General features: G+C 43.9%; 1 protein-coding gene across 2 annotated transcripts in view; it reads left to right on the top strand.

Annotated features, from left to right (window-relative positions):
* Window positions 1-14,459, top strand: part of C1S (complement component 1, s subcomponent) — a 34,582-nt gene that overhangs the window by 11,284 nt on the left and 8,839 nt on the right. The window contains exon 1 of one of the 2 annotated variants that reach the window (XM_008579252.1): window positions 13,686-14,322. The exons of the other annotated variant lie outside the window; for it this stretch is intronic. The gene's annotated coding sequence lies outside the window, so the exon portion shown is untranslated. Of the gene's footprint in view, window positions 1-13,685; window positions 14,323-14,459 lie in introns of those variants that run through there. 2 annotated transcript variants of the gene reach the window in all.

The following is a 14,459-nucleotide window of genomic DNA, read 5'->3' as shown; positions in this document are numbered from 1 at the left end:
GAAAACAATTTGGAGGTTTCTCAAACAACTACAGATAGATCTTCCATATGATCCAGCAATCTGTCTTCTGGTTATATATCCAGAGGAATGGAAATCATCATGTCGAAGAGATACCTGCACTGCCATGTTTATTGCAGCTCTATTTACAATAGCCAAGATATGGAACCAACCTAAATGTTCATCAATAGATGACTGGATAAGGAAACTGTGGTATATATACACCGTGGAATACTACTCTGCCATAAAAAAGAATGAAATTCTCCCATTTGCAACAACATGGATGAACCTGGAGAAACTTATGTTGAGTGAAACAAGCAAAGCACAGAGGGATAAATTCCACATGTGCTCACTCATGTGGGAGCTAAGAGAACAGAAGGCGGGAAAGAAAGACCACAGCAGTCCCATGATCCAACAGAGGGAGGGAACATTCTTAGGGCTACAAATTGGAGTTGAGGGGAGAGGGGAAGGGGAGGAAGGATGGGGGATAATTGGGAGGGGACAACGGGTACAAAAGTAATCTCTGGTGGGTACAGGGGGCGATGGCTGGTTCCCTTGCTGGCCTGCAGTAGGGGCAGGCCTAAGGACCATGCCTATCTCAGGACCCCTGTGGGTGGGGCTGTTTAGCGTATTTAAACGGATACAGGTTCAGATCTTCAAATTGGCCAGCCACCAAAAAAAAAAAAAAAAAGAAAGAAAGAAAGAAAGAAAGATAGAATGCTCATGGCTAGTCCCTTCACCTTCACACCAGTTTTTATTTCTCATCCCCAAGTTTTTAGATCATTTGATTCATCTCTTGAATGGCTTTATTTTATTACTGTTTTTTTAAATCACCCTCACCTCTTCCCCATTACGTTCCCATAGATTTTGAGAATACAATGGGGAATGTTTTTTGTTACCAGCAGCAATTTGCCTGGTTATAAAATTCTTGGGATTTATTTTTCCCCTTTACTGAGAACTCTGTAGATACTTCCCTGTCTTTAGCTCTTAGTGTTGCTGTGGGTAAGTCTGAGTTCACCCAGATTTAAAAAATTTTGTAGGTATCAGTTTTTCTCTTCCTGGTTTTCCACAGTATTCTTTATATTATCCTTAATATTTAGCCAGTCTTCAAGGCTGGCTTCAGTGTTAATGGTTCTGTGTCATTATTCTCCTGTAACAGAGTGCTCCTGTGATCTGAAGATTTTGGTCTTATTTATTTCACAGACATTTTCTTCAACCATATCTTGAATATTTTCCCATTCCATTGTTATATTCTCGTTTTTAGGAACACCAGTAGTATATGTTGTGTCTTCTTGACCATTTTACTCAGCTTCTCTCCAATCACTTCTATCTCTTTGCGCTTTTCCATTTTGTTTTGGGTGATTTTCTTAAGCCCCGCCTCCACATCACTGTCTATGTTTTCAGCAGTATGTGTTTGATGTCTTGCTGCTTCTATAATGTACTTTTCATTTTTGCGATGCCTGTCCTGTTATTTCCAATTTCTCAGCTGATTTGTACTACCTAACTTTTTATCTCTCTTTTTTTAAAAAACATGCACCTACACAGGTATTGCTATTCAACGTGGTACACCACAGATATGTATAATCAATTATGTTTCAAAAAAATTTTTTTTTAAATAATGCATCTCTTATTTTCCATGACATCTTCTTTTTTTTTAAGTGCATGTTTTCTTTATTTTTTTTTAAAGTACAGAAAAAATATGCCTGACAAGTATTTTTCTTCTGCTTGCTGGGACATATTTTTAAAAATAGACTGTTTTTTGGAACAGTTTCAGATTTACAGAAAAGTTGAGCATGTAGTACAGAGAATTTCATATGCCTCTACATACATTTCCTCGTTACCAGCATCTTACGTTAGGGTGGTACATTTGTTACAATTATAGAACCAATGTCAATACATTATTATTAACTAAAGTTCATAATTTGTTCAGATTTCCTTAATTTGTACCTAATATTCCAGGATCCCATCCAGGATACCACATCATGTTTAGTTTTCATGTCTCCTTAAGCTCCTCTTGGCTGGGACAGTTTCTCCGACTTTCCTTGTTTTCGGTGACCTTAACTGTTTTGAGGAGCACTGGTCAGGAATGTTGTAGGATTCCTCTCTATTGGAATTTGCCTGTGGTTTTTCTCATGATTAAACTGGGGTTATGGGTTTTGGGAGGAAGATCTCAAGGGTAAGTGGCATTTTCATCACATGATATCAAGAGGACATGCTAACAGCATGATTTAAGAGGTTGATAATGACTTTGATGACGGGCTAAGGCAGTGTGCATCAGATTTCTCTACTGTAAATCTACTCCCCTCCCTTCCACACTGCACTCTTTGGGAGAAAGTCATTATATGCAGCCCAGACTTAAGGCGTGGGGAGTTATGCTCTGCCTCCTTTAGGGTGGAGCATCTACATTATTTATGTGGAATTCCTTTGCAGGGGAGCACTGGGGTAACTTTTTCTGAAGTGTTTTGACCATTTGTCTTTTGCTTCTTATTTCTCCCTTTTCATTGGGGAGTGGTTTTTGTTCGTATAAGCATTTCAGATTCATTTGCTTATTTCTCGTTTTGGCTCTCAGTGTGGGGGAAGGGATAGCAGACGTGTTTTGAGGGAATTTGCAGTTTCTTTTCAATTGCATTGTATCAGGGCAGTTTCTAAGCAATTTGATGTGCCCTCTGCTCTATCACATCTCTCCTGCTCTTTTCTGCACCCCCCTTCCTCCACCCCACTTTGGGAAGAGCACGTCGTCATTGCAGGAGGAGCTCCATGCGGCTTTCAGAGCTTACAGGTATATTTTATATGGGCATTTGCTGTTTAGGGATCTCTGTTCAGCTGCCTCTAACCAGCAGTATACAATTGGCTACGTGGGCTGTCTCCTACCTGTGCCTCACCTCCAGGACTTTTTCCCAATTAGAGTCCGGGATGGAGAAAATAAAGACGGCATCCACTCTGCCCTGTCTTGGGCACTGCCTGCCAGCTCCAGTGCTCTCCGCCTCTCCCGTGTCCCACTCAAGACCCCAGGCCTAGTAAAGCATTCTTGTTTAGGTCCCTCAGGGCCTTCTCACTTTTAGAGACATGCATGACACCTTGATATATATATATTTTGGGGGGGGGGGTCTGGCTAGTAAAGGGATCTGAACCCTGGACCTTGGTGTTACCAATACCACACTCTCACCAACTGAGCTAGCGGCCAGCCATGACCCCTTGGTATCTGGAGAGGTTTCGGTTCCAGGTGTCCTCTCTTGTTTTGGTTCAAACATTTATTACACTTGGCAGATATTCCTTATCGTTAATGATCTGGGCTGTGGTCATTTTCTATTCTCATCGCAGATGGCGTGTTCTTTCCTCATATTCACCTTGTTGTGAATGTCGGTGTGTTAGGGAAGAGAGAGAGTGAACCCACCTTCACTCCGCCGTCCTTTGCTGACAGTCCCTGGTCCCTATGCTGTCTTCTCCTGACTTTCCTGGTGTTACTCTCTTGGTTTTCCACTTACTGCTTGTGCTCTTTCTCAGGTTCCTTTCCAAGCTCCTCTGCCTGCCCTGTAAACCTGACATTCCTCGGGACTCTCTTATGACCCTCTCCCCCCTCAGCTCTACCCCGCTCTGTATCAGGCCCCCCAGTGCTCTTCGGGCCTGCAGAGGCCAGGCAGATAATGGGAACAAGTGAAGTGAGGGTGTCACATTTATTTTTTCATATGGTGTCTTCAACAGAAGCTTTTCCCCTAGCAGTCTAGTAAAAATATTCTTTTTTGAATTGTTAAAAATTTGTTCTTTTTTATTTAGTTAAAATCTTTATTTCCATAAAGAAATAGTTTCTCTCCCACTTTTCTTAATCTTGAGATTTTTTTTTTGTTTTGTTTTGTTTTGTGTTTGGTTTCTCACTTTTGATAGATGCAGGGCTATACACATAGTTCCCTTTATTATTTCTCAGAAAAGTACAGTGACAAATGACAACTGACTGTTAACTGCGAGTCAGGGACAATAGGGACTGGTAGGATGGAAAACTTTATAGCGTATGCTCCATGTAGAATTGCAAGTTAGATATTCTGTTTTCCTCAAAAGAAGATGGAAATATGGGGGTGTACAACTGACTGTTAACTGCGAGTCAGGGACAATAGGGACTGGTAGGATGGAAAACTTTATAGTGTATGCTCCATGTAGAATTGCAAGTTAGATATTCTGTTTTCCTCAAAAGAAGATGGAAATATGGGGGTGTGTGTGTGTGTGTCTGTGCACGTTTGTGTGCACATGTGTATAATTTTTTGTTTTTTAATCTTGGCAACTATTTAAAAAACCTTAAAAATGCTCTGTAGGCCAATACCATATAAGGCAAACCAAGCATATCTGCTGGCCGGGTTTGGCCATAGGCCTCTAGTTTATGGCCTCTGCTCTGACATTTTCTCTCGGTGGCCTCTCTTTTGTGATGGCTTCACCTATGTGGAGGGAGGCTGAGGACGGGGATCCCAGCCTGGCTTGGGATTCGTGCATCACTGCTCTCACTGGTGAACCGGCGAGGTGGGCTTACGAGTCGTCTATTGGCTTGAGGATCCTCCTGGGAAAGAACTCACCCAGAGGGAAGAAGGGACTTGGTAGGGTTTGCTCAACTCTAACAAAACCTCACAGGCAGAGTTGACCTGCGAATCTCCCTGCCTGGACTGTGACTCTCGGAGGCAAGTGTTGTGTCCATTTTGTTTACAACGTACATCCAGAGCATGGCACAGAGCCTGGAGCATTGTAGATACTCAGTAGGTATGTGACTGACTGGCTGACGGGATTCATATTACTGCCCTGTGCATGTCCCTCAATTTGGTTCTCACCCCAGCCCTGATGACTTCATATCTGGATCCCATGGGCTGTATGTAAAAAACATGGGAATTATGTCACTGAAAACTCTGCAAGGCACTGGGGGCAGTTTCACTCTGCCTTGGTGCTCCCTAAAAAGAATAAGCAAAAAGAGAAGGCAGCATTTTCCCCTTTCTACGTTACTTTCCTCACTTTATATACTGTGCAGTTTTGGTCTTTAATGGGCTTCTGTGTAGTGGCAGAGGGTTCCATCCAGGAGATGGCACTGCTGGGCATGTCACAGTTCTCACGGTTGGCTGTGGAAGTTGCCAGGTGATAGCAGACAAGAGTGTTTGTGAACATGGGGCTAGAGATCCTGGGTATGTGGATAAAGGGCAAGAGCCAGGGGAATGTTAATGGGATCCCATTTTTATCCACAGGCTGGGAGAATATGGGTTGTATTTGGGGTTTATGGCAGAGACTGTTAGCTGCTCCCCAAATCCTAATTTCCTCATCTTTCTGGGCACACACCCTGTAGTTAGGCTGACCCACGGTTGAGTTCTAGCCATCGGAACCTGAGTAGAAGCTGTGTGCACCACACATAGGCCTGGCCCATAGAAACCTCCTTCTGCGTCGTGTTCTTGCCTCTCAGTGAGCCCGGAAGGAGTGTGCTGAAGACGGCAGGGCTCTGCTGCCCTGGGCCTGTGTGCAGGGAGCCCCACTGACCACCTAGAGTCACTTTGGACTGTTTTTATGGGTGAACAATAGACTCCACTATGTTTGAGCCAAAACGGTGTTTAGATTTATTTGTTGCTGAAGTTAGTCGACCTAACTAATCCAGGGACTCATCTGAGATTTTATTTTTATTTTTTAATGTTTTGACAGCTGGCTGGTAAGGGGATCTCAATCCTTGACCTTGGTGTTATAAGGCTGTGCTCTAACCAGCCGAGCCAACCAGCCAGCCCTCATCTGAGATTTTATACCTGCTACTGTTTATCCCTGCAACATGGGTGTTCAGGAAGGGACATAGAGCCTCAAAGATCACTGCAGATTTTGAGAGTACTAGTCAGCTGTGAAGAGGCTGAAGCGGAAGAGATGCCCTGGGCTGGTGTAGGGTGCTTGGCAGGATTTTCAAAAGGGAAGAAAATATGAATGCAGCTTATAGTGCTTTCTAGAAATGGTAGCAAGAAATGGAGCTTCCTGTAAAGTCCTCTAGCTTGGACACTGAGAAAGAGTGTGAGATGGAGCCAGTCTAATCTATTGATGAATAATAAAATTGCCCCAAACTTAGTGCTTAAAACAACAATATTCATTTTTTAAAAACGATCTCTCATGGTCCTGGGTTCTCACTGAGCTCGGCTAGGTGGTTCTCACTTAGAGTGTTTTATGCAGCTGCAGTCAGAAGGGGCTGGAGTCATCTTGAAAACTTCCTCACTCAGATGCCTGGTGTTGAGGTTGATGCTGTTGACAGCTGCAACCTTAGTGATAGTGCAGCCAGAACACCTACATGTGTGTGGCCTGGGCCTCCCCACAGCATGGCATCTGGGTTCTGAGAGTGAGTGTCCCAAGAGGACTGGGTGGATGCAGGATGGCCTGGTTTAACCTAGCTTTGAAAGTCATGTAGTGTGTACTGTACTGGTTGTGATGTCAGAAGAGAGGGTCTGGGTGACCCAATACCAGGCCTCAACCCACCCCGTCCTCTTACCAGGTTCTTGACTCCACTACAGGAAAGAATTCAAGAGCAGAGTCACAGTAGAAGATGAAACAGGTTTAATGTAACAGATAAGAAATACAGACGTCACAGAGAAAGTGCGGCCTAGCTCCTGAGACTGAGCAGGGCCCACACCAAGTTTAATACGAAAGTAAGAAATACACACTGAAAGTCTAATATAGAGTGCAGGCCGTCTCAAGAAAATGGGCAGCCCCTTGCTGAAAGTAAGTTTGATACAAAAAGAAGTACACACTCCACAGGCAGATCATGGGCTGGCTCTAGGACGGTGAGCAGCAGCCCTGCCTCCTGCCAGGATTTAGCTTTTATAGTTTTGCTATCTGATACATATTCATACTATCTAATGAATATTCAACAAAGGGGGTGGTTCGCTGTTATGTAACATAGGCTTGCACATGCTCAGTTGGTCTCTTTTTGAAGTATGTTCACTGATCAAATTCTATCACATGCACTGAACATATTCAAGAATATTCTGTGTTCTTTAGCATCCCTAGTGGAAAGTCATTGAAAGGATAAACTCCACTTCACTGAGTGAGCACGCTGGGCTGCTAGGGTTACGTAACCTCTCTCTACTGAATGTGTCCAGCCACTGCATTTGCATAAGCCAGCCCCTTGTGGTCTCAATTTGCACATGTTGATGCCAAAAATAGGTCTAACAAGCAAGAGTAACTTTGCTCTAGGGAAGGGCGTACAGGAGGAGCCTGAGACCTTGGGAAGTGGCTTGAAACCCAGAGGTTTGTCCCAGAACCTGATCCCAGGGAAACAGAGCACCTCCTATCTCAGTCGTAGTAATCACAAGCCCCCCAACCCATATTCAAGAGAAGAGGGAAAATAGATCCCACATCTCAATAGGAAGAGTGTCAAAGAATTTTGGGGCATGTTTAAAAACCACTGTAACTGCTACCATTGGACTTTCATACAATTTTCTTGTCTTTCTCTGCTACTAGAAAGTAAGTTCCTTGAAGGCACTGGGGACTTCTACTTGTGTTTGGATCCCCATTACAGAGTAGGCATTCGATACACATTTGCTAGATAAATGAATGAATTAGCGTAGGAATATTGGAAGTTTTAAACAGCGATCAGAGAAAGAATGTTCTGTTTGTGAGTAGTAAAATATTTGGAGGAACCACCTTATGTTATCTAATTATGAAAACAAAGGGAGCTATTAAAGTTTTAAAGACGTACTTAGAGTTGTCATTAAGGAAGATTAATTTTTCAGTTGTGTAGGATAGATTTGCGGATGATGAGAGAGGAGGAATGGGGAAAATTTGGAGGCATCTATGCACATGAGATGTAATGAGGATCTGACTTAGAGCAGAACAGAGGATGTGAAAGATATGGAAAAGGTGAAACCAACAGGTCTCAGCAAGGATTGGGAGCAGAGAAGGAGATGTAAAGACAACTAATCTCTGAGCCTGGGTGGCTGGGAAAATGGTAGGGTCATTAACAAACAGGGAAAGTCCTAGACATGCTAGTCCCACTTCAAATCTCAAATCTTCTGTGTAGCCTTTCTGATCTCTCCTTAACCAGGTGCAGCATCTTCTCCTTTTAACTCCCAAGCCTTTGTTGTACTTCTTTGGTGTTGCTTCACTTACTCTACCTCGTACTATAACTCTGACCCTATTTTTTTGGGGACGGGCTGGTATGGGGATTCCAAACCCTTGACGGTATTACAAAACCACGCTCCAACCCACTGAGCTCACCGGCCATCACTGACCCTGTATTTCATCTCTGTATTCTGTGTAGCACGTAATATAGTCTTTTTGTGCTTTGTAAGCCATTAATACATCTCTAGTTAATTAGTGCAGTTTGGGTAGGAAGCTCCCAAAGCTCCCACGAGTGGACATTACATTGTTACTGCTCCTCTTTCAGACTTAAAAAAAATTTTCTCCCACATTCACTTTATTTCTTCTGATAGCTCCTTACTTTTTTTTCTTATAATTTTCTAGGTCAAAAAAGCATATCAATAAACTATCCCTTTTTAGTTTTATTAAACAATAAATGAGTTGATAATTTGACAAATGCAGTTTATATCTAGAATCCTTGACAATAGTCCAGATACCCTGTGTGTTGTAGGGTGGGATTTTCTTCCTTACTCCCAGTGTTTCCTTATGGAAATATCTCTGGCAAAGAAGTGGAATTCTGCACATGCTACAGAGCACTAGGGAGATTCTAGATTTAATTCACGAGGGCCCTGCTTAGATAGGGGTACTAGGTTGGCAGATTCCATTCTAAATTCAGGATCAAGGAGGAAGTTGGAGAAGGGCTGACCTTGAGTTCAACTGGCTTGTTCACAGGCTTGAGAGTGGGAAATTCTCCAAAAATTACTGGGTGGATTTTAAGGTGATATATTTATTGTAGGTAGGTATGCTGGTATTGCCCGTGTCCTTAAGATCACATTAATGTTATTGAAGTTAAGAAGTGGAAGAAAAACTAGTGTCAGGGCATGTGGCAGAGGTAAATGTCCTTACCTAGGAGCACAGGCTTCAGAGGCTTCAGAGACAACCTCAATTCAAGAATCAGCTGAGTGTATTAGTCTGTTTTCTGTCACTTGTAACAGAATACATGAAATGGGGTAATTTACAAAGACAGTAAATGTATTTCTTACAGTTTTGGAGGCTAGGAAGTCCAAGGTCCAGGGAGTGCCTCTGGCGAGGCCCTTCCTCCTTGTGGGAACTCTCTGTAGAGTCGTAAGGTGGTACTGGGTATCACCTGGCAAAAGGGCTGGGCGTTTTAATGTGCTCTCTTCCTCTCCTTATAGAACCAGTCTACTCCCATGATGAACCCGTTCACGTGGGCATAGCCCTCATGATCCAATCACCTCTTAAAAGCCTATGTTTCAAGTATAATACTGCGGATTAAGCTTCAACATGAGCTTTGGAGGAGATAAACATTCAATCCATAGCACTAAGCATGCTTTTTCCAGCTGAAACAAACATGGGGATGAAGTGCAAGCTCTGCCTAGGAGGAAGGCTTTTTAGGTCTTAGTGATTCCATGAAAGAGGCAGAGGCAGAAGCCACAGAAGAGGCACACAATTGAAAACATGTGTCCTCTTCACACTGTGGAGGCTGTCTGATGCGGTAGAGCTCACCAAACAACACGGCACTGGGACTAGGAGCGTGGGGCGTGTATGAGTCCATTTCTGTTGCTTATAACAAAATACATGGAACTGGGTAATTTATAAAGAAAATGACAGTTATTGCTAATAGTTTTGGAGGCTGGGAAGTCCACAGTCCAGGGAACACTTACGCTTCCCTGGGCTCAGCCCTCCTGCCTCCGGGGTGGAGCTGGCTACCGCGGGGCGTGTGCTCTGTGTGGGGAGGCTGGCCTGGCCCAGCGCAGCCTGAGTCTGGAAGCACAATTCTGGGGTTCACTTAGCACCCATTTGGCTTCAACACTGAGCTACTTCTTATATTTTGGCCTTTATTGCTATTAAAGATAATATTTTGACTTCCATTTGCTGCTTTTGTTTTATTTCTCAACTTCTCTAGGACTTGAGAGGGGAAGAGGGATGCTATTTTTTCAGGCCCCTCAGAGACCCTAACTTTGAAAATATGATAGTTGTCATGAATATGGTAGTTACTTTGAGTAGTACTAGTGATTAGTTTCTGAAATGTCCTATTTGTATTTATAGACACCTGTGTGAGTTATTAATATTAACATGTAAGGTTCTAATTTGTGGTTTGTATATCAGCGTCATAAGATCAGCTGGGGTACAGGTGACCCTGAGAGTGACAGTAAGCACGTTTGTGTTAATGAATCCCTGTGGTTCTGGGCAGACTGTGTAACACCCCTGCTCTTTCGAGGACATCACTGTGAGAGGTATTGGCCCGAGTCCTTGCTGAGCCAGGGAGGAGGCAGGGCCCAGAGATACCATTACATGTGCGATCTGTTGTCTTCTTGAGATTTAGAGAGAAAAGTAATATATTTCACTTTGAAATTGAAGAAGGGAAGAGAAAGCACAGGTGAGGGTAGGAGAGAGTCTAGGTTTTCTGGCAAGGCCAGGCTGTGCTAAATTCAGAAGGAAGAGGAGACGGAGCCCTGCACAGTTTGTGAGATGTTCTTTTTAACGTGGCTGTGTACTGGAGCGTGTTCTGAGGCTCTTGAGGAGGAGGAGGATGCTAGTGCTCTTGTTAGTGTTTGGAAATGAAGTTAAGGTTGGTTACTTAGTAAGGGCTCTCTGAATACCAGATATATGCTGAATGCTTAGCATACATTATTTCACTTCATCTTGGCCAGAACAGGCCCTGACAGTGATAGCTGTGTCTGATGTAGATGCAGTTACAAGGGTATTTCAAAAAGTTCGTGGAAAAATAGAATTAACAGGTAATACCAATTTTGCCATGAACTTTTTGAAGCATCATCGTATTCTCATTTAACACATGATGAAGCTGGAGCTCAGAGAGGCAAAGCAACTTTTTCAAGATCACACAGGTAAAAGCAGGTAGTGAATGGTTTGAATTCACTTTGGCTCATTCATTCAATCAATCATTTCTCAGGTACTGACTGAGCACGTTGTATCAGCCATTGTTCTTACTTGCAAATAACAGAAATCAACTCTGGCTGATTTTAGCAGAAGAGAAATTAATTAAAGGGATTCTGGATTGCCAGAAATGCCAGGAGAGCTGGAGAGCCACGTGTGGAAGCTTCACAGCAAGGACAATGGTCAGAACATGGCTGCCTGTACTGCCACTGCCTTTGCTGTGCCCCAGACACTTCAGCTTGCAGTGTACACCCACTAGGGCTGGACAGTGGGTGCTACAAACACCACCTCCTCCTCCATCTTGCTGCAGCCACCACTGTCCCCAGAGGCTCCGTGGTCCCTGCTTCCTGGCATCAGTACCTCTGAATTCAAAGCCTGGGGTTCTGATGAATGGAGTGTGCATACATGGGCCTGCTGCAGAGCTGCTGGAGAGGTGGGGGACATGCTTTCTACACGTGCATCTTCTCTCTTGGAGGTTGGCTGTGCTCCCAAGACTCATATGATGAGGAATTCTCCAAATGTGGCAAAGGGGTTCAAATGCTGGGTAGCCAAGGGAATGACAAATGGTTGAATGTACATCTATGGTATTTATCACACTTGTATTAGTCCATTTTTGTGTTGCTATAACAGAATACCTGAGATTAGGTAATTTATAAAAAACAGAGGTTTATTTGGCTTATGATTCTGGAACAGCTGCATCTGGCACGGGCTTCAGGTTGCTTCTCCTCATGGCGGAAAGCGGAAAGTGGCAGGCAGCCGGCAGGTGCAAGATCACATGGTGAGAGGAAGCAAGAGAGAGAGAGAGGGGAGGTGCCAGGGTCTTTTAAACAATTAGCTGTTGTGGGACAAATAAAGTGAGAACTCACTCTCTGCCCCCACGCCCCAGGGAGAGCATTAATCCGTCATGAGGGATCTGCCCCCATGACTCAAACTCCTCCCAACACTGCCGCATTGGGGATCAGATTTCCACATGAGTTTTGTGGGGGACGACACATCCAAACTCTGTCAACACTGTTGCACATGGTGGGGAATACAAAGACAGGCCAGGGCTGGCCGGTAAGCTCCGTTGGTTAAAACACGGTGTTATAACACCAAGGTCAAGGGTTTGGATCCCCTTACTGGCCAGTTGTAAAAAAGAAAAAAAACAGCAAATATAAATCAGACCCAAAAGCAGCCTTCAGAGACCTTCCTTTTAACAGGTACATTTATTTGGCACCATAGTTTGCAAAGCTCATTCACTCTATTTCATTAGGCCCACCCTACAGCCATGTTGGGTAGGCAGAACTCATATTACCTCTATTTCACTTTAGAAGAAGCCAGGAAGTTTGCAAACCAAGGAGCTAGGACATGAGCCTGTCTTCTGGCTCCAGGCCCAGTACTGAGCTAACCAGAGGTAAGACATGGGCACAAATACCATATGCATTAGTCCGTTTGCATTGCTTACAACAAAATACTTGGAACTGGGTGATTTATAAAGAAAATGAAATTTATTGCTCACAGTGTCTGAGGCTGGGAAGTCCAAAGTCCATCTGGTTGGCAACAGTGACCCAGGGGTCTCACATTGCAAGATGGTGGAAGCAGAGAGAGCAAAAGACAGACTTTCCTCTTCTTTTCAAGCCCTCAGAACCACGCCCCTGACCACCATTTTTAATCCATTCACGACTACATGGTCCTACAATCCAATCACCTCTTCAAGGCTCTACCTTTCAGTTACCGTAATAGGATTTCCCACCCTCTTAACAGTCACAGTGGGGGCTAAGTTTCTACTACATAAAACTTCAGGAGACACAATTCAAGCTTCAGGGAGTTTGGGGGGGACATAATTTAATCCACTACACCATGCTTCATTGATTCTGTGGCACATGTTTTCCTCACATTTTATCAGCCCTGAAATCAGGATGCATCTTATAATCAATGGCATATCATAGTTTAATCGGCAGCTTTTTTATTCCTAGTAGTATATAAAATAATGGATCTAGGGTTCAATCCCCATTACTGGCCAGCTGCCAAAATAAGTAAAATGAATAAAATAAGATAAAACAAAACGAAATAAAATAACAGAGCATCTCCAATTGATGAAGTCTTAGATTCATTGGAATGCAGTCCTCAGATAGGGGGAGAGAGTGAGAGAGTGACAAGGGACATAAAGGGGACCTGAGGGATTGGGGAGGGCTTTGGGGAGAGGCGCACAGACCCACAGCCCCTAATCTGCAATTCTCAACTCCAAAAGGCTCTGAAAACAAAGCACTTTTTTTTTCCAAATTTGGCACCAAAACTCATTTGACAGCAAAACCTGACCTGAACTGATATGATTTATAATCTTTAGTTATTCCACTTACTGTGAAGATCGATATGTTTAGTTGCAGAAATATTAACATTTGATAATGGAGTGTTATCCTTGTTCTTGGGGGCAGGGAGAGGAGGAGGCATTACCCAATATCGGGTTCAGGTACTTCATTGCCTTTCAAAAATCTGTAAAATTCTGCATTTCAAAACACATCTGACCCCAAGAGTTATGGATAAGGGACTCTGGGTTGGATCTGAACTGGGGCTTGATGGGTGGATAAAACTTAAATATATAGAGAGATAGATAGATAGATAGATATGTCCCTCTCCCATCTCCAAATATATATATTTTGCTGGCTGGCCTGTAAAGGGATCTGAACCCTTGACCTTGGTGTTACCAACACCACGCTCTAACTAGCTGAGCCAACCAGCCAGCCCAGAAGGGATTTTAACGATGGAAAAAGCATTTTCCCACACCAGCTTGGACTAGATATGTCATTATCCAATCATTGAATCTGCTTTCAATGTAGCGATGACTGCGTTTCTGATAACTACTCTCCCTTAGTTCATGATTCATGCATAGCTGGAGGTTGGACTTTGTGGGTTTGGCTTTTTCCCCTTAGGATCAATCCCCTCCTTTTCCCACAAATCACCTGACTTCCCCGAAAAAACTCTGAAACACACCCTTTGGCTGAAAAATTGCATTAAGCAATCAGTGAAACTCCCCATCTCTCCTTTTCCCCCACTGCGGCCCTGGATAGAGGGAATCTCAAGCCGGGGAGGAGGCACAGTTCTTCTTTCAAAAGCAGAGGGAGCTCCAAGATCAGGGCTGAGTCGCCCTTTCCCTATGTCATGGTCTCCCAGCCCCCTCTTGTTTAGGTCGGGGAATTTCAACATGCTGGCAGGATCATTTGAACAGAACCAGCTCAGGGAGGCCGGCTGGAGGAGCATCAGAGCCCTGTGTTGCTGTCCCTGGGAGCCAGCAGGGTCGCCCAGCATGCCCACTGGCAGGACAGAGGGGACTGACCCACTTGTTCCCATCAGCTTCTGAAGGTAAAAAACCTTAAAAATGAAGAGCAGAGCTTTGATGCAGGGAAGAAGAAAAGCAGAAAACCTCACGCAGGAAGGTTTGGGCCAAAGATGCAGGGCTGGAAAGAGCAGAATAAAAAACCAGGCAGACTGCAGACAAC

The sequence above is a fragment of the Galeopterus variegatus genome, unplaced genomic scaffold, assembly GCF_000696425.1.
Source record: "Galeopterus variegatus unplaced genomic scaffold, G_variegatus-3.0.2 Scaffold1841, whole genome shotgun sequence".
NCBI lineage: Eukaryota > Metazoa > Chordata > Mammalia > Dermoptera > Cynocephalidae > Galeopterus > Galeopterus variegatus.
The sequence above is the reverse complement of the archived record's forward strand: the minus strand, read 5'-3'. Positions and strand labels throughout refer to the sequence as shown.